Source organism: Caloenas nicobarica, chromosome 8, assembly GCF_036013445.1.
Source record: "Caloenas nicobarica isolate bCalNic1 chromosome 8, bCalNic1.hap1, whole genome shotgun sequence".
NCBI classification, from domain to species: domain Eukaryota; kingdom Metazoa; phylum Chordata; class Aves; order Columbiformes; family Columbidae; genus Caloenas; species Caloenas nicobarica.
The window spans coordinates 19,649,987-19,675,161 of record NC_088252.1 but is presented as its reverse complement, the minus strand read 5'-3'; positions in this window follow the sequence as shown (position 1 = coordinate 19,675,161).

Below are 25,175 nucleotides of genomic sequence, written 5' to 3'. Positions count from 1 at the left end.
GAGAAAGTGTGTTCATTTGGCCTGGTTCAAGTTTACATTCTTCATTGCAAGCGTTTGGACCAGAGACCCTCTTTCCCTACCCAGGCACACAGATTTGATGCAAAGTGCAGCAAATCAGTGCAAAGACTCCCACAGCGTCTCATCAGCCAGAATCTCTGAGCATTGCTGTAATACATATAAAACCAACTACCTTTAGAAATATTATTAAAACAGATACGACTTACAACAGTATTTCAACAATTCTATTTATTACATCATGTCCACCAAAACCACGTTCAACTTTTGGCCTGAATAAAAATGTTGCCATTTTGTGGATAAATTCCAAATTTCAAACCACCCTACTTCCCCCCCCTCCCCCCTGCAGGCACCTGGTGCATCTAAAATTTACATTTGAGGCATTTTATTAGAGGAACAGTCCAGGAAGTTACAGGACAGTTGGTGTCAGGGCTGGGGAGAACGAGCTTTCACCATGTGAGCAGGGTGGGTGACAAGTGGCACAGCAACACCTGCTGGCAAATCCACAGAGGAGAACGTGCTGTGTCCTTTGCAGGAGCTGCACTTTGCCACAGGATCATAACCAGCAGGGGCCCGATCCTGCAAAGCCTCCACCTCATACCGGCCTCCTCACTGTGTAATCTCAGTAATATGCTTGGATTGTGTAAAAAGATTAAAATGAGAAGTAGAAACAAAGACAAAAAGGGGCTTAAAAGAGGAAAAATATACAGGAGGAGACAGGAGTATAAGCACAGCCACAGTGGCAACATTCCTGACAAATTGACTAATAAATATTTGTAGGATGATTGGACCTCATGATTTTAATTTGTAATAACAAAAAGATGACGCTTTTCAGTCATATTAGCATGGACAACGGCTTTCATTAGAAAGGGTTACCATGCCTTCCCCATTACCTCCTTTTTCTATGATGCTCAGAAAACTGTGCTAATGAGGTTTTCTTTCTTGGATTTTTCTGAAAATAAGAAGAAATTAACAAAGTAAAATTTGTTGTTGCCCCTAGCCAGTGCAGTGGGTATTCTACCTATGGGCTGTCACATTTTCCATGTTCATTTCTGCAGGTGCTAAATACATGCTGACAACAGCATATATTACCAGTCTTAAATGTGTAGTGTGTGGGTTTTTGTTTTGTTGTTGTTGGTTTTGTTGTTGTTGTTGTTATTTATTTATTTAATTTTTTTTAACCTTGTAATTAAAGAGTGCCCACAGCTGGGGAGGGAGCCACACAAAACAAATACACTGAGCTGAATCAGCTTTCACCTAACATTCGCTTCCATTCTCATTCTCTCTCTGTCTCACGATTTGGGTATTTCCCTAATGATGCACAGGAAGAAAACGGGGGTTGGAGGGGGAAGAGAAAGGATCCTATCTTCTAAATTAGCTATTTTAAAATAATATCCAACAAATTTTGAAAATAACAGCATGCAGAATCAGCATTGCTTCTCTCTGGAATCACCCTTTCCCCCCCGTGTCTCCTCACTTGTGTTTCTGAGCTCTCTTTCTGTTCATTTCCGTCTCTTTTTTTAATCTCCTTAGTCCTGCCAAGTGTGTTATTTGTGGTCTCCAAAGGAGTGCTTCCTATACATTCTGTTATACAACAGGACTCACCTATTCCTCTGTATAAAAGTTGGACTTACCCTGTTAATTATAGTATTATTATTTTTGCCTGTTTAATGTATCATGCTATTATTCATTGAAACCTATACATTGCTTTTCAGGGCAGCAAAATATCAGCAATCTATGCAGATACATGAGACAGGGGAAAATGCTACACTTCAGCGCAACTTATCAGTTTTTTTTTTTTTTAATAAATGTTCTTTACAATATACCAGAATACCTACGGCCAACTGAAATAAAGTTCGATCATAAAATCAGTGAGAAATCGCTTTAAAAAACACGTCTGATAACCTGCATATAAAAAAATGTGATGGAGTATACTTAAAGCAAGCAATACTATATCATGTATCGTAAAACTACTACACACTAAATGTATAAAAAAATTAAAGCTACAGAAAAATGTCTTTTCTTAGCATGTTCTACAAATATGATGTAGTAAGGTTTAGTTACACTATTTGAGTTCTAACAAAGTTTGAAACACTAAGATGAAAAAAGCTTTTTGTGCTTTCTCTGCAAAATTTCAACTTGTGATAAGAATAGGCTTCCTTACTCAAGGATTAAAAAAAAAAAATCTGAAGAGAATGCAAATGGGTTAACAATATTTAAGATGACTGGAACCACTGTTACCTCCCCTGCTCGTGGGTCTGCTGGGCTGTGTAACAGCACAGACGGGGATTCACACAGATCTCCCCGACTCTCCTAAAGAGGGGGAGATGTGGCAAGACTCGCTTTGGCACAGCCCTGCTGCTGGATGCTGCAACTCATCTGAGGTGGCAGTGGTGCTGGGAAAATAAATGCCTAGAACTGAGCAACACAATATCTTCAAGCCAGCTAATAAACAAACTTGAGCAAGTATGCTAAATATTTGCCTTAATTGAGAAATAAGCCAAAGAAAACTGACATGATAAAACAGCCCATCTGTGAATTGGCTCTGCAACTCAGACAGAACAACAGTTTCAGGACTGCTTTATTAGTATTTTTCCTCAGAATCAGAATAGCCAGACTTAGTTTCTGAACCCAGAGTACTCCAACTATCTAACTCATGTCTATCCTGGAATATATTTTTAACAAATGTTAAAGATGCTGCCCCCACCCCCCCCAAAAAAAAACAAACCCACACACACACAAAACCACCACCCACCACACCAAAAAAAAAAAAAAACAAAACAAAAAACCCAAAAAAAACCCCCCAAAAACCCATCTTCTCAACAGTTAGCTTCAGATAGTAGAAATGTCTTCTCAGTCATAAAATACACTTACCATAGCACTGTGATGTTGAAAATTTTTACTTCATACCTCATTTTTTTTTTTTATACCAGGACTGTGTTCCTACAGCTTAAAATTACCCAAAACTACAATCACATATGAGAAGTCAGACATTTTATTAGGTAAAATGATATCTGCTAAACATACTTCAAGAAATGGCATGTGTCAGCCACCAATGGCACAGACTCCCCCTATTAAACTCTGTGCAGAGTTTTCTTATGTGTTAGATTCTACTGCAGCCCTTATAAAGGGTTAAAATACAGATGCTGTGAATGGAATGTATAATCCTTAAGGCCCTGGAGCATTAAGACATATCTGCTCCTTAGGGTCCATCTCTGTCCATAATCAATTTCTTCCCTTGGAGAACATTAATTGTCTCTAATGATAGCTTTCCATCAATACATCCTTGATCTTAAAAGGCCTGTACAGCTTTTTCCTTTATTCAATCAAATCATCTCTACAATTGCCCTCCTTTAGTAAGATAATACCTTTTAAGCCTTGTATTTTAATATAAAAAAAAAATAAGAGGTAACAGCAAATTCTAATGGAAGTGCTAACATTTGAGAACCAGGATGATGGCTTCCATTATCCTAAATAATGTTTGAAGATTACAGAAAGCACTGTGTTTCAAAAGGTGGAAACTAATCCCCCACTTTCAAATTATTCCTTGTACAAAAATCTGTTCTGACATTAGGAATTTTTGTGCCCCAACTATAGCACTGTATATTTAAATATTTCAATATGAAAGATAATTTCCAGCTCTGGAGGGGAAAAAGCAAATAATTACTATTTATAAGTAGTAAATGCTAAATAATTTGAGAAATTGACAACCTTAAACACAGAAGCCCTTTATTTTTTCATTCTGCGTTACAGGGGTGGCTTAACTGTTCACTCAAACCACTATAACTCCAATCAGAAGTTCCTAAAATCATTTAATTTCATGATGGCTCAAAATCTCAATCTCCTAGTGACCCACTAATATGTCTTGCTTTTCCCACGCCCTTCTCTTCCTTGTACATGCTTTTCAAAAGGCGTGGAAATTCAATTTTTTGCCATTTGACTGATTTGTTTCCGTTCAAAAAGAGGATTTTTCTTGCACTTCTTTATCTAGATTGCCCAGCACCAATCTGTGTTTCCACCCACATTCTTACATGCTTTTGTGGGAAATGGCAGTACTGTTTATAACAGCTCAAGGTCCTTGAAATGAAACACTTGATGGTACAGAAGACTTCAACCCTTCCAAATCCTTTCCTTGTTGTTTTTTGTTTTGCTTTGGTTTTTTTAATACCCAGCATGAGTGTAACAGAATTTTGGTGATACTTATTTGGTATCATTTTTATCTAAGAAGGGCTATGGAGAAGCTTTTCTGTAATTGGCTTTCATCTACCACTGCCTAATATTAGAGCCTTCTGCTTACTCAAAAATCATTACACACACACAACTAAATAAAAGCAGATTTACAATCAGGAAATTAATGAAAAAAAAATCTAACAAACATGAACTGGGTGGATTTTCTTTTCATTCTCACACAGGCACACACATTACCCTGCCTGATGTTCATTTTATTATTTGGTATTTTGCAAAATATTGATGGCCAAAGCAGTAGGAGAAAAAAATAATGCTAGGAATATGAAAAAATAAGAAATATAGGCAGGTAGATACAATCAATCCAACAGCTATCAAACCTAAACAAAACAAAACAGGAAAAAAAGAGGAGACCAGCTAACAACGTAGATAAGAGATGAAAATTGCCAGTGAGGCAGATCAAGTTTATTCAATGCCCTGATAAGCACCTATTTGCTCTTCCCCATAATGCTCTCTCAGTATTTATAAATTATCATTTAATTATGCTGGCAAGTGGTAATTGTCAAATAAAGCTCAGATAGGCATAAGCCCTCAGGCTGCACATGACAGAAAAATATCTGTTAAAGCTGGGCTGATTCACACGCTTAGGAAATCATTTCCTTTCTTCTTTTTATCCTTGCCAACAAATTATATGAACTGGCACTTTGTGCTTTGTAGGCATTTTGAAGTCTATGCAGATTACAGGAAAGAAAAATTAGTTGTTTCAGTATCTACCATTCCTAAATTATTCTGCTGATTTAAGACACCATGTTCTGTTTCAACAAAAGAGTGCCAAAGATCAAGGAATCGGAGCCTTCCTCTGCTTAGAATTTATGCCCAGGGTCACTTTCAATTGGGTAAATCAAGATTTGGGGAATTATTGAATACTGTGCATAATCGATTTTATACAGAGCAATAGTTAAAATATGACGTTTATCCCATTAGGATAGAAAACCTAAGCGATATTTTTTAAAAGTCTCTTACTACTTAGATTCAATTATAAACATATTAAACACTCCCTTATATACACGCTCTGATACAGGCACCCACATATTTGAAGGAAACTTGTTTTTAACAAAACCAGGACACCCTGTTTACAGCATACATATCCAACTATTGAAGTATATGGAAAAAACAATCAACCAACCAAACGGAAAAGAAGTTTAGTACTAAATAACAATAAAATCAGTCTCTTGAGAACTTTGACCTGGTACATGTGTCTGAACAACAGAAGTATCAGATTTGTGGCACATTGCTAGAATGTTTCCTATCAATGCCATTGCTAGATCATTACTGCCAGAAAAGTACCAACATTTTGGTTTTTCTCTGTACAGTTATCGTAAGACAAACTCGGAGTGACAGACAACTGGCATTAGCATAGTAAGTCTCTGCAAGTGCATTACTGGATGCTACGTTACATGTCTACTTTTGCGCCTGATGGGTCCCTTTGCTGTTAAAAGATTTGAGGTACCTTCAGCTTATCCGAAGGAGCCCAAAACAAGTCTCAGCCTCTCTGTTCTTTGAACCTAAGCATATGTGTATTTCTCTCACTCATCAGCAGAGTTCAATAGAATTTCTCTTGTGTTTTTACACATACTCTAGACACAATTAACTTACATTCAAATCTGAGCTGTTATTAGTTAGCTGATGTCATATATGAGGCTTCTACCTATGATATTGGTATATTCTGCATTATTTCAAACCAGGCTGAAGAAGTCACCGAGCTTTCTGAATCTTTCAAGATTAGCTTACTGATAAAGGAGGTTAGAATTTCTCAGAAAAACCTATTTTTCTTTCAGACTGTCAGTAACCCCTAGCTATCAACATGGACAGTATACAGTTACCATATACTCGGTACGCAATTAGCAAGAGCAATAACACCGTATATTATGTCAAGAAACACTGGGAGAAAGGACAGGCTCTACAAGGTGGCGTTCTAACTTCAACAGAATAACTACAAATTCTTCCAATTTACCCTGTGTATGGACTGCTTCACACAGAGCTCCCGTTGTGTCAGAGCAGCTTTGAAAGCATTGCTCAACACTAAGCCTTTTCTCATCACTGGAATGATCTACTAACACTTTCCCCAGTCTCACGAAACACATCATCTTCCTCAGGAGACTCACATGGAGAATTAGCATCCCAGGGCTTAGATAACAGACGCTGGCCACGCAGTATAATTCACAGGTTTTACCAGATGTTTGAGTAGCAGACAGCCAGAAAGTATTATATTTACTGGCGCTGTTGAGCCAGAACAAGCTAATGTCTCATATTCAGCAGCAAAGTAGATAATGATTCTCATAGGGATAGCTTTTAGCCACATTGAACTACCGTAAAAGCTACTTGCACAACTATGTAGACTTCAATACATACACTACAGTTTGAAGCTCCCTACCAGTTCCCAGAAATAGATGCAGGAATCATTAGTCATTCACCAAGCAACATGCTTCACACATTGAAGAAGAAATAGGAAAAGCTCAAATTGGACACTTCATACATAGATCCTGCATTCAGAAATTTCAGACATTAATTCCTGCAGGGGAACATTGCATCCTAGTACCTGGCCTATAGGTACAGTGAACCAATGCCAAATCAGAAATTTATGCTGGAGAAGATTGCTGCAGGACAATCTGGAGAACTTTTGCATTGGTAACTTTGCTCCTGATCTGCAGGATCCAACCAGTACATTGGCTGCAAAGTCAATCAGAAGACAGACTATCACAGAATCTATCAGTGTAAAAGCTTCAGGATCTTGGATGTGGAAGTGATTCTATTCTCTCCCGCCAGGAGACTATAAAACATATAAATTAATCTGTTTAGCAGTGTTTATTAAAGTATTTTTTCAGCAAAAGAGATGCTATTTTCACTAAGCAGGAAACCAAATTTTGCATCAGTTAAAAATAATGTAACTGCTTTCATAAGACCAAAGTAATCAACCAGCTGTAAGGAACTACTACACAGTTGACAGAGAAAGACAATGCAGAATTTTTTTGTGAGCTCCGATACTTATTCTGAAGTAGGTTTTCTGCTGACAGCTGGCCAAAAAGTTTTTCCTTCTAAATGACTGATTTTTTTACTGGAAATCATTCCATACTAAGACTAACCTCCAGAGAAGACATGTTAAACCAAGACGATTGTAAAGAACTACATACAAGACTGGCAGGAGAAGAGAATCTTCTCCACACATGAGCATTATTTCCATTCTCCTTTCACTAATTGGGGTTTTGCAGCTCTTTCCAGATACTTTTTTAGAATTAGTAGATATTCCATAAACAGGAAAGTAGGAATCAACTTGCCTTTAAAAAAATATTCTGCTTATCTATTTGACCTCTTTAATCACAATGTTGACTGGAAAAATGCATCAGATCACCAGTCATAAGTAGCAACATGAGGAACTTGGAAAGCTTCTGCTCTAGGGGAAATCTGCAATCCCAGAGTCTTTTAGCAAAGAGTATAATGCTGTCGCTATCAGAGCTGTTATGTTTATGAGCCTTTGCTTATAGAGGAATATTTTGTTACATTTACATAGCATGCAGGAGTAACTTTAGATAATGCTATAACTCTGTCTAGAGAATGACAGTGTGAGGAACAGAGTCCTATACCACGTAAATTACTACTGATACTGTTCAAACACATGAATTGGTGGTAGTATATAACAGACTCCCAACCTGGAGCAAAAAATACCTACCAACACACTTCTACTGGCCTGATTTACCTTCCACCCAAACCATTGTTTCTCTGGTCACAGAAAATACTGTACTTATAGTCGCTGAGAGACCTCTGTTCTGAAGTTCTCCTAGTTAAAATCAAGAAAAATATGCATGGCCTAATAAAAGATAATATTCAAATCTATATGGACTACTGGAAAGGGTCTGCTGCTGCTTTTTCTGATCTTGTACCACAAACTTCTAGCTATATTATGGTATTATAGTGACTTCCAATATTCTAACTTGAAAAGAACAGCCCACATAAAAATCTTGTCACAATTACACGTTAACTTAAAGTGGTCTTGCATCTGAAAAGTATGATGAGCCCTGAGCATTTGTCTATCATTGAAATTGATAATTACATCCTTGCCACAGGATTCTGAGAATAATTAAGTACAGAAGCTGCAATTCCACCTTTTTAACCTCTTTTTCCTTTCTTTCTCTCATTTATTTCTTTCCTTTCATTTTCTTTCTTCTTTTGGAGTAGCTTCTAGAGTCTTGCTGACTTTTCCATCAAGTTAAGTAGGACCTTTTCATAAGCAATATCAGAAGAAAGACCAGAATACAAACTGCTTGGTTTTACATGCTCAGGATGTCTTCACCCCTTTAGTCATCTCTCTTGCACTCAATGCACTAGTTTTTAATTTTTAGTTTGAAAAGTGTTTTTCAATATGTTCAGTTTTCATTTAAATCGTCCACAGAAATATTACTAAAGTTGTCTTAAAAATAGCTTAACACATCCCAGGAATTTGTTTATAAACTCATAAGATGATAATAAAAGGTCCTCCTGAAAAATCATGGTGGATTGGGAAACAGGGTATTAGCAGCTATAAAAGTAATTTCTCATTAACAGTCACACTCTTCTTTCAAGAATTTTTCTTTATAAAAAGAATTTTTCTTTATGAAAATATTTAATCACATACATAAATGGTGATCTTTAGTTTAATTCTACCCTCAAATCACTTTCAAATCATATCAAATACACATACCATGAGAACACGTAGATTGTATCCGATTTAAAATGAAGTCAGATCTTCACAATGGGATCTGAAAACTCACACAAATTCTGTGAAAATCCAAATGTAAACTTCAGAACTCAAGCCCATCTCATTACTCCAACAGCATTAACAAGATAATTTACATTCCATATGTTTCCTGATGATTTCCTAGGTCAACCTAATAGAACCTTCATGACAGTGAGAGCAGGAATAGGGTTTTTTTTTCCCTCTGGTAACTTACTGGAAGGGCTTGTTTGAAAACGTGGAGCAACATGCTGACATCATGAAAGTGTAGAAATGAAGATATCAAATTTCCTTAAGAATTGTTCCTTGGAAAACATCCAGGAGAAAACTGTGTCTCCTATTCACAGGATGGTATCTTACTCTTTAGGGGCACTTTAGGGAGAAATATCTTACTACAAAAATAAGTCTCTTCATTTTTAATCCCTATTTAAAATTAGGTTATTGAAAACCGGAGTTTAACTAGTTTATGGTACAAAATATTTAATTTACATAGATAAAAATTATGTGAAAAGTAGTACTATCAATTAAACTGGAAGTATATACTGGAATACCAGTTTTCCTGGAAACAGCAGATATTTTGGACGTACATTATATTCAGCATCACATCAGCATGTACACTGTAATTTAATTAATTTCCTTGCTCATGAAGAGAGTCACTTTTTTCTTTAAAAAAAAATCATTTTTTATTTTGCTTACTGTTCCAGTCATGGTAATCCGAGCTCCCTCAAGCCCATTCTTGAAGGGCATTCCCAGGAGACAAGAATGAGCATGTGCCATGACTACAACTAGAAAGCAGAGCACGTCCGCCAGCTGGGCGCTTGCTGCCCAGCAGGATGTATAAGGCTGCAATCTGCCCAACTTTGTCCAAGTACAGAAACCAGTCTGGGCTTATTTATCTTGTCACCAATCTTCCTAAAACTTTCAGGAACACATATATTTGATACTGCTACATTTCTGCCAATTCCGGTTGCATTTAAGCCAACAAATGTCAAAGGTATTGTGCAGGAGGAAGCATCACTGCACACCAGTAACCCAAGCTATGATTTCCTAAGAGGTTCACCTCAAGAGATCTGGAGTCAGCTTCTTGCTTTGTTATTTATACTGTGGAGATTACTCATTTGAATTTGTAAAGTGCTGAGAGACCCTGAGAAAGAAGATGCTGTGAAAGCACTAAGCACGTTTATCAGTCTATTCTTGTTCAAAACAGAGCATACATAAACAAGTCAGACAGTGAAGGCATCCTTTCTGAGCATAAACCTGGGATTCCCAGTCTCCCATGCAGAATTGCATCCTACAGTTACATCCTCAGGGATGTGGCTTGGACAATTATGACTTTCTCCTCTCAGAGGGACAGGCACCATTTGGGCCAGGCCGCAGACTGGGGGCTGAGGACATCCAGGATATTAATGGCACGCATTGCAAGTTTCTTACTGTTTCAAGAGATCCAAAACCCACTAACAGAGCACATTATTCCTCCTATAAAGCAGTTGCTGTCTAGTCCCGCTTTCTCTGAAGGATTTTGCCTTGTTATGGGCTGACAAATGTAAGCTTTGCTTTAATTTTAGATCTTGGAAATTCTCATTGGTTTGCATAGGCTGTGGCCAAGAGGACTTTAGGCAAGTCTTCCGGTGCTGTGGGCACAGCTCAGCACAGCCAGCAGGACTGAGTCATTATGGAAAAGCAACTTATGCAAAGGTGAGAAACAGCCTCATAGGAAGGTCCAGTCATCCCAAAAGAAAACTCAAGAGGTGTGTGTGGTGAAGTTGTTTGCGACTGTAAATCCCTTGTCAGATTAAAGAATGTTATTACCTTGCATCTTAGCAAGGAAATCGCACACCATGTCCTTTAAGCCAGTAGCTCCTCTTGGTCATTGTTGCAGCCTGATAAACAGTAGGAAACCCCCCCAGATTTCTGATTTTCATTGTATGAAAGTATTTAAAAATTGAACGTAAAGAATATTGTTTCAACTTGAAACTTTTCTCTCCCCTCATATGTTTCTTCCCTCCCACCCTTCATGCATTTTTCACATAATCTAACCCTTTTAATATTTGTGTATTCTTTAGAAAGGTATTAATCAGCATCCTACAATTACCACAAACCTAAATTATGAAAATTCATACAGTGCATATTTAGTTAGAAAACTGTTGCAATTTGTCAAGATTTCTTCAGGAAGGATTATTACAAACTGGAAAGAACCTGAAGGATAATACAAACCAACTTCACTATTAAAATACAATGTAATAGTTTCTTCAGGTATTCTCTAACATATATCTGATACTTTTCATGTTATAATTGAAAAACCTTTTTCACCCATGATAACACACTAACAGCTGCCCGGAAAACATTAAATACTAAGAGTTATAGCTCCTTTTGAAACTATTGTTTTTATAAAATTTTTTGTACCCAACTTAATGTGCTAGAAAAATTATAGCACTCATTCTGTGCATATTGCTTTTAACATTTCATTAGGAAACTCTGCTGCCAATACAGCAGTATTGAAGAAGCTGTCAAATTTCTAATGCAGCTTTTCTATTTTAAGAAATACAAAACTATGATATTTCCTTCATCATCTAATTCTTACATTATTATAAAACAGGATGTTTACTGGTGTTCTCCAAATGCATTCTGTGCTGAACTTTGTCTTCAATTAAATATTCAAAGGAACTGTTAAGATCATCCAGTCAGATCTCTTCTATAGTCTTGGCCACATAATTTCAGTTATTCCAAATAATGTGTGTTTCTGACTGCGTCATGTCTCTCTGAAGAGAGTGTATTTTCCTTTCTTTTCCATTAATATCTTGATTAATATATCTTCTTCACTCAAGTTTGGTTTTCATTGTGACATATCATTTTGCTTCAGTAAGTAAATACATAAAATGTATATCCAAAGTCAGGTTTGAAAGCCATGTAACAACTGACCTATTACAAACAATGGGTCTTCTATCGTGGATAGCTTTGCCAGGATTAGTGTGTTTCGATGAGATAATCAACTATGCATTTTGTGACCAGCTCACTCACATCCTGGCAAAACGATCTTGCTGGGAGGCAGACTGCATGCTTCACTACCAGGAAATGGACAATGACAGATAGGCTGCATTTCCATTTACACGTATCCTTAATTGTTGCCACTGAAAAAGACGTGCCAGATACTGACACAACCGATCATTCAAAATAAGTTATGTATTCATGTTAAGCGTTATTTATCTAGACTGCAAAGGAAAACAAATATTGCTCTTTCTCCCTCCCTTCCTAATTAGCCAATTGTTTCAAATGCTTTTTGTTAGGGATTCAGCAATTTATGTTCTTTAAGCTTGTCATAAAGATAACGCTTATTATGAACTATGCTAAGAATACAATCCTAATTCAGATTCTTTTCTTTTCTGGCTACACCATAATGAAGATGTTTGCAGGATTCATTTATTTGATTCTGTCCAGGGAACCTCATGAAATGTATTTAAAAATAAACACAATAAAACACCCATGCTCAAAACTTCACTGGCATTTTTTCTGTGTGACATCCTAGTAACAGTGATATGGAGTCCTGTTAAAATTTGGTAAAAGAAAACAAGCTGCATTAGCAGATAGGAAGTTGGAAAAGAATAATCTAGCTAGCACTATTTAAGAAAAGCTGAAAATTCTGCCCTAAAGCAACCTCATTAAGACAGCTTTTAAAAGGTAAACAAAAGATTAAAGATGATAAAAGTAACTGTGTAAAAATAAATGCATAATGAAAGATAACAATTTCTAACACTGGGGACCCTCTGAATAAAATAAGTTTATCGTGATTATTATTATTTTTAATAAAAAAGATTCTGGTCTTTCATCTCCTAAGCCAAGACCACTCATCTTGACCACATCGTGAAGTGAGCAAGGATTCCTCAATGAGGGAGAAGAGTTGGTCTGGGTCCCCACAGACCAACACTCATCTTCCTTGCTGCCCCCTTCGAATTTCTCAGTGACCAGTTTCATCAAAACCAGATATTAACAGATTTACTGAAGATGCTAAATTAGAAAAGTCTCACCAGCCTGAAGACAGATCTAAACTGGTTGTATATAATGCATGGAACATAACACGAATATGATATACAGAAAAGACCTGCTCTGTATTAATTAAAGTCAGTAAAAAAATAAATCTCACAGCTTTAAAAAATATAATCTAGTTTCAATACATACTTGCCACAGTTCTGATTTTATACTGTATTTCTTGGGTAAAACGGCTTTTCACGACAACCAGTGAAACAGCCTATTTCCACAATTTCTTACAGCCCAGCAGGCAGGCCTACCTCTACAGCCTCGTTAATTATGAATCCTTTCTGCAATGCTAATAGATTATTCCACTTTGAATGAGCATCCAAAATTATTTAGTAACACCTTGTTTAATATGACAGTTTTGTGATTTTACATATGAAAAAAATTAATTTGCTCAAAAATGTGTAAACAATAGAAGAGCCTTCGCTTGTAGAATCAGCTCTTTTACCAGCATAAGCAACACTCTGGGCAAGTCATTCATTTCTTCATGGGTTTCTTTTTTGGACAATTCAGTCAACATCAGTTTAACTGTATCTCCACCAGGTCAGTATACACAGGTACTATGGATGTGACAACAGATGGCAATCTAAATAAATTTTGCATATATGCAATATAAACATACACTCAGCATCAGTCTATAGCAGGTTTCATGCCTGAATGAGTACATTGTTTTTCACCTTTAGAAAGTGAAAACAGAATGCAACTTAACTTGGATTTGGTTTTATTCCCTCTGCGCTTTCAGCTTGACTGTAAAATCCTTTTTCTTTCACCAGAGTAAATGGCCTGACTTCAGAAATGCTAAATAACTACTCATTCTTCAACCTTTTGAGATTTCTTATGGAAGGATTCAGACATCTAACTTCGCACACATACATTCTTGTCAGCACACCAGCCACCTCCAAAAGCAACAGCTTCCATAATGGACCATTACACTGGCTAATCCAGTTTCTGTTTTATCAGTATAGAGCTGATTGTGGCACATTCCAAATTACCTGGAAAACAGATAACTCCACTTCGTAAGCACTTGTGCTGTATTACATGGCAGAAAGATTTGTAACTGCAAGTTCTTAGAGAAATGAACAGTGTAATAGCATTAATACAGAAGTACAAGGCTCAGATTCGACACTGCTGTATTCTCATAGTCATATAGATGCATTTTGGTCTCCTGTCACTTAACAATCCCATTTCAGTGAAAGATGTGGGAATTAAACCCTCTTGAAAAATCAAGCCATTAACCCTTGCCTCAGTTTACCCAGTTGTAGCATCTTATGGTAAAATACAGATGTATTTTAGAACAAGAGTACATTGAAGATGATTTCTTCTCTTTTTTATTGTTCTCTTCTAGTGTTACGGAAAAAGCTTTTGTAGAGTACTCAAACGTACTCTAGGAACAGATAAAGGATTCCTAAATTGGTCTAGAGAAACTTATTGCCTCCAGCTTACTGACCCTTTTCAAGTGGCTTTAAATTCCTGTGCCATTTCAGGAGTAACCCAGGGAAAAAAAACCATGAGTTGATCGAACTATGTCCCTAGCACACCAACCAGGTGGTCCCTGGAATGTTCAGATGAAGTAGCTTTAGACTGCTAAGGGTAGGCCAATTTATTTTTACTCATTAATACAACTAGGTATTTCCCAATGTCACAAACATTGTCAAACAAGTTAATGATGCTAAAACTCTATGTGAATTGCCTGGTTTTTTACTGAACATTAGGACATGCTAGCAAAGGATGGAGATCAATGGACAGATTTGCATCTACTGTAACCGTTAGATCAAAAATGTGTTACACACAGGAAAATTCACTGTAGAAGAAGAAAATCCTTTTCACTGTGTCTAGCTTCCATAGCACCCAAACCAGAAACTTAGATCAACAGCACTTTGACGTAAGAGTGCTCATTTCTAGCATAGCCTCTCTCGATCCACGGAGGTAAACCAGATTCCAGAACACAGTCGTCACACATCTCTTTGTAACAGGTCGCCACGAAGGCCGATTAATGTCACATCATTACAGGCCTGATATTCCATTTAACAGACAGCTGTATAATGATTACAATAGAGTTATGATATTAATATAATTACACAGTCTATATATAATAGGCATTTTAGAACATAAAATAACGTAATATCACAACAAAAGACAGCCTGGAGTAGAAGTCCTGAAAGTACGCACAGCTATTTTAAAATTTATTTTCCTAACCTGATTTTCTTACTATTCTGGCTACTTCCATTGTGTTGAGGTAAAAGGCAACACTCACCCAAGCAAGGTCACAAGAGTCCTTTACGAGAAAATAACACACCAGCACCTGAATCACAACAGGTGAACTGGATGCAATCCTCCAGAAGAACCAGACAACTCTCCACCGGCTTAAGGGCAGAAAGCCCCAGAAAGGTGCGGGTCTCCAGCCTCCCCAGCATGAGCATCCTATCCCTGCACCACTATCGGGCTGACTACGGTAGAAACAAGAGAACAACTCCACAAAACAAACTCTCAGGTAATTCCCCACATCATTACTGACGGACAAACCAAGTCATCTAAAAGAATTTCCACATTCACTTAGCTTTGTGTAAAATACCCAGCCCTTACAGTGCAAGAACAAAGCAAATAGATAATCAGGGGTATTGATTTCATAATGATTAATGGATATTGTACGGTATCTTTTTGCACTCTGCTTTCCTTACAGAGCCAAGGCTTCCACCAACGTCACGGGGAGTTTCTTGAGTGAGGAATGCTGGACTAGGTAATTGTTTTTGCACTTATGGGCATCTTGCTCCATTTGATTTGTGCATAATAAAAGCTTATACTTGTACAGTAATTTAGCATTTCTGAATAAACAGAAATTGTGATTCATAATTCTCTATCTTCTTGTCCTCGTTTCTTTAAAAAAAAAATGAGTCACTGTTGTTTAATCCGATAATTATGCAAACACTAAATCTTACACTGGAGGAGAAAAACGTTAACACATATTGAAAAACCAAAATGCGTAGAACTATAATCTGTATGATAAAATGCATTACTCTGTTTAAAAGGATTGTTTTACAGAAGCAATTAACAATCAGCAATCATATAGTTCAGACCGGTGTTTTGATGCCATCTGTTGGAGTAAGTCTTCACATTCCCTAGAATGAAGCTATAATTTTCCGTTTATGATTTCATTAGATGCATAGAGTATAACAGCTACAAAAAGAAAGAGGATTTCACCAAACACTTTCATTTTAGAAGGCACTGCTCTAAATAGTTGCATTTGATAAAAATTGTTTCCTAAGGGGACAGAAAGTTAGTATAATAGATTTGCAGTCATTCCCAGAACTCAGTAACACAGTCTAGTGTTTAAAGAAATGTTCCAGAAGCTTTATTTCCTATTAGCAAATTTATGAAAAAAAAAAATTTATGAGCATGAGACATTTCATTTCACTGGAAAAACTGTAGTAGAAAGTACTCAGAGAAAAAGGTAAATTTGGCTCCTTTCTAAAACCTGAAGTGATATTTTTTCCAATGGAACGGGGTGTTATGTTAACGCATTTCACAAAAATACATTTTCCCATTTTATTAATTCATTAAACACTTGATTAAATCTTCGGGGAATTTTTTATACACTAGGGGGAGCTAGATCACTACATTGTACGCAAACAATTAGCTGAAACAAAGTTTAACCCTCTAAAAAGATCTTTTCAAAATAGTCTTATAAATATCTCTAGCTGATAAACACACAGATTTCTGTATGACAGCACTGAAATTCGTCCCACAATGTACCAGGGAATATTAGACAAATAATAAAAGCCATAGAAATGAATTAAAATTACTCATTTTGAAAAATATTTTGTTGTTATTATTACAGAGAAAAAAAATCCCAAACTTTAAACCAACTTGAAACAATTTTTTTTTCTCCTACTGCTACACATCATGCAGATTTGCCTGTATAATACTGGCCACTATACTATTAATTCAACAACAGCATAAATAAGCAATACTGCTATACTAAACACTTTACTATCACCTTTTTCTTCTGCATTACTGTTCAGCAATTACATAGAATGTTTGACTGAGAGTATAAGGAATAAATTCTGATTTTACATACCATGTGCCTGCAAGTTTTAGTCTTCTAAAATACATTGATTTGTAAACTTTTCATTTTAGAATACTCTAATCTGTTTATGAGAGCAGGAAAATTTCTTTCCTGAAAAAAAAAAAAATTTAGAACTGGTAAATCATTATTTTAATTGTTGATTCCTTTCAGTATTATGATGAAAATTGCCCACTCACCTGCAGGATTCAAAAATCAAGAACAGACTAGTATATACATGGCTGTAAAATTTTGCTCTGCTGTAAAATCTTCAAAAAAAACCCCAACAATCCCAACCAGCCCATTTCCACAGATGTCAACAGGATTCCTAGAATGAGGCAAAACTACTTACGAAGGGATAAAGAACCCGCAATGGCAAATACCAGACACTGAAGGTCGGATACTGAAAAAGAACGAGCACAGTCCTCTGATACTATGGTTATCTGCTATGTCTGAAAACAGTTTGTTTAAAATAGGTTCCATGTAGTGTGCCAAGGTTCTCTTCTTCAGTTAAAGATCTGGTTCTTTACTCCAAGTAGCCAATATTACACAAACTTCGTACATGACTGATGTTAAATTCATTATATAAAGAGGAAATTTAGTGTTTGTTCTATTTGTCAACATATATTTATTTTCTTTTCAAAATCTAGGACCCTGGAAATATGGTAGTTTTCTCATTGGTTTGGCCTCTTTCATTTGTATACTCTATTATCTTTGTTTTCTTTTGCTATTTGTTTGTCTTATTGTTATAAACGTAAAGACTACAACAGTTTTCTAGAATACCTTTTACAAGAACTGGGTATTTGACAAAAGTGCTTTTACCTTATTCTTTTAAATAAAGGAATGCATTTTAGTACTAAACCATACCGATAAAGGTAAGCAACAATAAAAATATTTATCTTAACAGCAATTTCAAAACATAACATTTTTCTTATTTCTTCTTCTTCTTCTGCATCCCCTAGTCTGTATTCATCTCATTACTTCTTTTTCTTTTTTTTTTTTAATACTTTTCGCCCCGCCCTGAAGAGAAAAGCTGCCCTATATGTCATGTCATCAGCATTTCTAGTTAAAGCTCCAGTAGAGATTCCTAGACATTGCTTTTTATATAATTACCTAAAATACTATAGGGAAAAGGGAAAGGGCAAAAAGGCCACGAAGTGAGGTCTGTTCAGCCTGGTCTAGCTTGGTCATCCCAGAACTGCAATGACAGAAACATTAGCAGAAAGAGGAGCAAAGAGGTTGCACAGCAGATACCACCTCTTGATCAGAAGCAACGTTCTACCAGGCGTTTTTCTTTATAAACCAAGATTCAACTCCTACATGAATAATAACATCTCTCAAACTACAACCCTTAAAATCAATTGAAAAGTAGATTTTTATCTAATCAGTGTGGTCCAGAAACAAATCTGACACGACGGAAAGAGATAGACCGGTAATATCCAAGAAAAAATACAGCATTTTATTCAGGAACACAAATCAACACCTATGAGAAAAGGAATCTGTGGAACTCTTCAGTCCAGGGTTTCCCTGGATAACATTTCTCTGTGGTCCCTATGGTGTGCTATGCTGATGGTTGCAGAAATAGTTGCATTAGGAAGTACTTTCAATTCTTTTGAAAATTTATTCCAAAAAATGTAATAATGCTACTATCACTACTTTTCCCAAATGGCAAACATCCTACATGCATATATATACATATATATATATAGCAAACAGCACGCGTACTTTTTAGAGACTCATTGCTGTCCTGTCCTAGGTCCTCTACACTACAAGAAGCTTCTCTCAGATTCCACAGGGCACACACACAGCTTAATAAATCAATCTGGAAACTTTGACAGAAAATCATGAACTGATGACAAAGAAGAAAAGAGGAAAATGTTTGAGTGGAATAGCCAATATATTTTCCTGTGCTTACTCTAGTGCAAAAGGAGATGTTTCCAATTTCAAGAGATTTAGTGACTCATTGAACCCATCAGCTTTCTTCACTAGAAGAAGATAAAGGTAATTATCATGTCTTCATTCACTGGTAAAAATAAGTATTCAGTGTAGTAAGCACATAGCAGACAATAGGTACAACAACTTCAGATCTTTTTCTAGGACAAAATACAGAACTAATAAAGCTGGTCCTGCAATATTTTTTTTCCTAGGCATTACTAATTCTTTGAACTACCAAATGAACTAATCATGCAAGTGTTACTACTACAACTTGTTATTGATTGTATAGTACATCTCACTGAGAAATGTCTCAGGCATGCTCCAACTCTTGTGGAAGATCAAATGTTGTAGAGAAGTGAATATTGTGACAATGTTATACTACCCAGATACTCTGAGAAGTTTTGAAATGAAAGCAGCTCAAGTTCTTTGATGAAACTAAGAACAGTTTTCACTCTGCATTTCCAGAGTCAGGAACTTTTTGGAGATTAAGAGTGATAAAGAACATGTGCCTAAAAAAAAAAAGTTATTTTGAGCAAAGGTTTGAAATACTGGATATAAAAATCACTATTGAAAACATATTTTGATTGTAATCTGAATTTCAGTTCAGAACAATGGCCTCAGTCTGTCAGGCATCCTTTACCAATGGTAACTCTTGGCTATCCATAACCTTCTCTCATGTAGCTTATTGCATACTGACCAAGTTACTACTTCACTTTTGGGGGAAAGGGATAAATTAAAAGATTAAACACTAAAAAAAAAAAAAAATCTCATATTGTAAACCAGGTTGAAAAAACAAAACAAAAACAAAAAACCAAACCACAACTGTAGAAAGTATTTTTCAATAAAGTTATTGCTAAGACCATTTATGAGATAATTGCTTTAATAATTCCTTACTCCAAGCACAATTCACTTGCTGATATAGCCAAAAGTTGTTCTCAGTGCCTCTGCCTCAGCATTACACTAGGAGATCATGTTTTGCTGCTTATTTAATATCAATCTTAAGTGCTTTTTGGAAGAAAATTCTTCCAGGGATATAGCCCTACAATTTGCATTGTTATCCCACAGAAACTCCTGTTTTGAGAACACAGTGACACATTATCTTACAATGACTCCGTGCATGAGAGCGAAAATTTTTGTCACAGTTTACAAGCTTTTACTGCAAATGCTTTACTTTCCAGATTTTCCTCTGGATTTCTTGATTAACAATGAGACAAATAGGAGTAGGTGCTCAATGAGAAGCGCATTACAAATACCCTCTTAGAGATACTGTGTGCTGCTTGCCACCATACTGTTCTGGAACAGATCTTTATAGGCATTTAATGCTGGCTCCTGTCAAATTAAATTCACTCCATCATATGGAGCATTGCTCCTATGTGATATCCATAGTTTCTAAGACAAGTAACAGACATGAGTAATAAAAAACTACTCACACACACTATGAAGGAAGATAAGAAGCTGGAAAAAATACCCTACAGGCTAAATGGCATTTTGCTGAAATATAAGGAGAGAAGTGCAACTTAAGGGAAGCAGGAGCAGCTGCATGCTCTCCTCTTTTTTTGAGTTCTGTTTGAAGAGAAAGCAGACATGCTCTGTCGTTACAAACTAGATACAGAAACATTTAAGCCCATGAAGAAATCTTCTGCATGTAATGCAAAAAAAAAAAAAAAAAAAAAGACTGAATATCAAACTTCAGCTGCCTCTAGGTTACGTGTGTCAACCACAAGAAGAACATTTACAACGTACAAGTAGCAGTGCGCGTAACTACTTGTGCATACCACAGATGGAAGAAAAAGTACATAAGCTACCACCACAACAGGCATGATCTATTCACTATGATATAAGTAGAGGGATATTGTCTTCAAAGGCAATATCTAATAAACAAAAGGCTAGAGATTCATTTGAATTAACCTCCCAAGAAAGTTATAGGTGTTGCACAAGGATGTGGCGCTTGCTAACCTTCCTGTTCCTCTCATCCCGGAGAGCTCCTGAACAAGTGCATTGACTTGACTTTAGTAAAAGCAAGTTTCACAACAAACTCACTTGTCAGAAGGAGATTCTGATGATTTTCACTAATTGGAGCAAAAGTGACAAGACAAAGATGAGAGACTTAGTTTTTATAAAAACAAATAAAAAGGAATAAACTGCTTAGAAGGTTTCACAGATTTTATCACCATATCACACTACAGCATCCGGAAGCTTCATTGACATGACTAGTCATGTTATGTTTGCCTAAGCCATAACAACTCATTACTAATTGGCAGCTGGCTTGATTCAACAATTCTTATGATAAAGGACAATATTTTACACTGATTAGAGTATGTGCTGGATCAGGTGAACTTAACAAGCAAGTTCACCACACAACCTATGCCATAAATAGACAGGAACATCAACTATGAATTCTGGCATAGATGCTAGGCAAGGCTCTCTAATTTAAGTTGAAAGCAAAAATCCCAGTTTCACTTCCAGAACATTTTAGCATCCATGCATTAAACAGTTTGTATTACCCTGACCCATGACTTCCTTTGCCAGGCTTTCAGAGCTTGATATAATGGAGCTGAGAGAAGGCAACGGGGTTTTATTCCTTACATGAACTTAGTGCAGCGTTACAGCACACGAATCCAAACCCACTGCAGAGCTCGTTGTCAGGCACCAAATATTCCTGCCTGGCAGTGTTATTCCATCAGTATGAACTTAGTTATATGTATTATGACCAAAGTCTTACACTTGGCTTTAATTTATCTAAGAAATCTCCCACTTATAGTATTTGAACAACTTTAAAAGGATAGCTAAGGCAGTTTGTACTTCAGACAACTTTCAAAAAATGAGTCTCTGAGTTAGAAGAATAAATTCTATTGATTTGAATATTAGTGTGATTCTGTTGCTAAGTAGCTTCCGGAAGGTTAATTACCTACTATTAATAATCTCAAATATCATTTAAAATCTACATCAGCTAAAAAGAAAATGAATTCAGTTGTTTCAGTTGAGTCTCTGGAGAATTTTTATCAGCATAAACAAACTGCTCCATGACAGCAGACTGACAATATTCTATGTTCATGAATGACTTCAAAATCAGAATGATACAGACCAAGGTGCAATCTTCAGAGTAGGCTCAATATGTCTTTCTCAGTGCAGAGTTAATCTAAAACTTTTTTTTAAAGATGAATATATTTATGATCCACTGAAAATGTAAGTCAATTTTAATGGTGACTGCCCTAGACAAAAATAAACTTGAAATCAAACCCCTAGATTTTAAGAATGTCTAAGCTTATAACCACTCACACGTACTCTCTCTTTAAAAAAATAAACTATGAAAATATTACCAAAAGTTAAATTCTTATCAAAGGCATGTATAATAGTTTTAGCTTCTGACCTCAGAATACCTCAGAAATACGAGTGATCACTTATTCCAGATAAAGAAAACAATAGGTTAGGTACCTGTTGAACAAAACCAACAACAACAACAACAACCCCTGCGTGTTCTTAGTTTATTAATACACAAGCCAAACATGATCTTAAAATAAATATTTCACATATGAGAAAATGCCTGTACAAGCAATTCAGTATTTAAATTCAGTTCAGTATTTAAATTGATTTCAAATTCTGCTTGTTGACAATATCACTCATCTCCATAAAGAACAGAAGGGACATATTTACCTTCATTTTCTATTGGCAGATACAAAAACTGATCCGATCTATTTCCCTTAGTCACTTAAAACAGCCAGTCTTTTCCTTGAAAACTTTATGGATACCAAGCATTCTCATTTAGCAGCTAAAACAAAAGAATGTCTAAACATAAAGCGCTCCCCACTCTGACAAGAACGCAGACAAGATGCAGGCACTGCAATAGTAAATTAAAAAACAAAAAAAAATCTGAAGATACTTCACATTCAAGCTACAGGGGACAAAGTCTTCTCCCACCTGCACGAAGCATTTGCTTACAACAGCATTTATTTAAGGGAACCAGACTCACACCTGATGATCACTGGTCTAAGTAATGCCAGAACAGGGCACTGAAATTACACCTTTGCAAGTCTTAATATAATTTTTCAGTGGGACTTGCAGCTCAAATGTCATGTAGCTCCCTCTCACAGGCTTTCCAGGAAAAAAATGCAGCCCATGTAGAAGTCTCATAATATACATCATACACATTGGTTAAAGACCTCAACTGAGACATTCCTCAAGCTTTTGATTTTTATAAGAACATTACTAAACTTAAAATACAATTCTGTTATTTGCCTAACATTCAGGAGGCTGAATAATGAATGGATGTCGTCCCTTCCTCACATACAGAATTCGTGCTGCAAGAGAGTATGACTACTCCAGTATTCACATTTTATTCACTCTTTAAAACATGAATATTTAAATGGAAGACATTTTTCACCATGCACAAGCCTAAATAGAAGCTCTTATCTGAAATAGTAAAAGCTGTTGGTTTTTTGTTTTTTTTGTTGTTTTTTTTTTTTTTAAGAGGTTTTAGACTGTATAGAGATAGTTACATACCCAGGCATCTCAAATGAGAGGGCACCATACATACATGTAATTGGTTGCTTTTTCTTTTTCCTCGGCAGTCTGTACAAAATGTGAAAATGTGCCTGCTTCTGACCAGCCATTAAAAGGCAGTGGTTGCACCATACTGTGATTTGGGGAGCTGAAGAAAATAGCCAGAACTGACTGATATCTGATAAACAGTAACAGGAGTCAGTTTATTGCACCAATCGTTAAATAATAGTGCTGATTATAAGGCTGCTAACTGCAGATGCTGTAATTGTCTGTCATAAATCTTAGTCATTTGTGACAGGAGCACAATGAAAGAGAGCATCTGCTTGAGGGCAAATGACTTCTGATAAATATCAGCTCTGCTAAAATGTACTTGGATGTGTCTCAATATTTTGGAGAGCCATTCATGTTGCTTCCACAAATGTGAAGTTATTATTGGTTTGTATTGATTTTGCCACCTTGGTGTGTGTGGTGTTTTTTTTTTTCCTTTTTAAAGAGACAGAGTCAGAGTGTGACTCAAGGTTGAGTTGAATTGAATCTCAGCTCTTTATCTGATCTACTCATTCCTCAAATGCATGCTTGAGAGGGGAAAAAAAAATAATAATTGCACTTATTCAGAAGATTGCTGTACAGAAACACAGCCTGGAAAATTCAATATGTAGTTCAGGTTTTTATTTTTTCTCTTCAAGCAACTCCTTACTGAAGGAAAAGAAACATTTTTAAAGCATTTTTTTTTTTTCCACATAATATTTTTAAAGGATTTAAAGTAATTGAAGTTAAGAGTCAATTAAGCTATTTCTGGAGGATAATAAAATGCAAATTTTAAAAGCTATCAAAAATATTTTTTTGTTTTCAAAATAATTAACAACATCCTCATTTCCTGCCCAGCCTATAACAATACTTACTGAACAGTGCTTTAATTCTTGATTTTATAAGCACTTGTCATTCAGCAGCCTATTGCAGTCTAATTTCACCATCAATGAAAACTGTGCATGCACATATTGAAGGTTAAATATATATTTCTTGTGATACACTTAACACATCTTCAGGATCACACTCCAAACATTTTAGCAAGTAAAGGTAGTAAAACTGAGCCCAAAACTTAAAATTGGGAATTTTATTGGCAACTGACGATTAGAACAGATAATGGCTTTCCCTTCCAGCAATTCCTTGCTGAATTCAATTAACATTGCTTAACCTTTTTAACAGATGAATTTGGGATACTACTGGCAGCAGTTCCTTTCACTGCACAATTACACATGTTGCCAAAAATAGGTGCAACTCGTGTGCTGAATATGTGAAGTTCAATGGAGTAAATCAATTGCAGGTACCTGACGGAAGTCTGACCCATGCCATTTATGAATCAGGGCATCACCTTAAGGTTACACAGTGCTTGGTGTAAAGAATTAAGCTAGGAATCATAAATATACTGAAAAATACAATTTTTTCCTTTTTAAGGAACTCTAACAGGGAGACAAGACAAATATAGCATGGATTATTGCCTGTTCACCCAGCCTTTGTCATCGGTGAGGTGCAGACTTCAATGTTTACAGCACAACCTCCTATCACTTGATCTCAAAGTGGTGACAGTAGCAGCACCATCTGCCCTGTGGGCCAGGAACTGCAACCAAGACAAAGGGCATGAAGGGCAGAAGACCCCAGAATCTGCAGTATATTCCAAATATC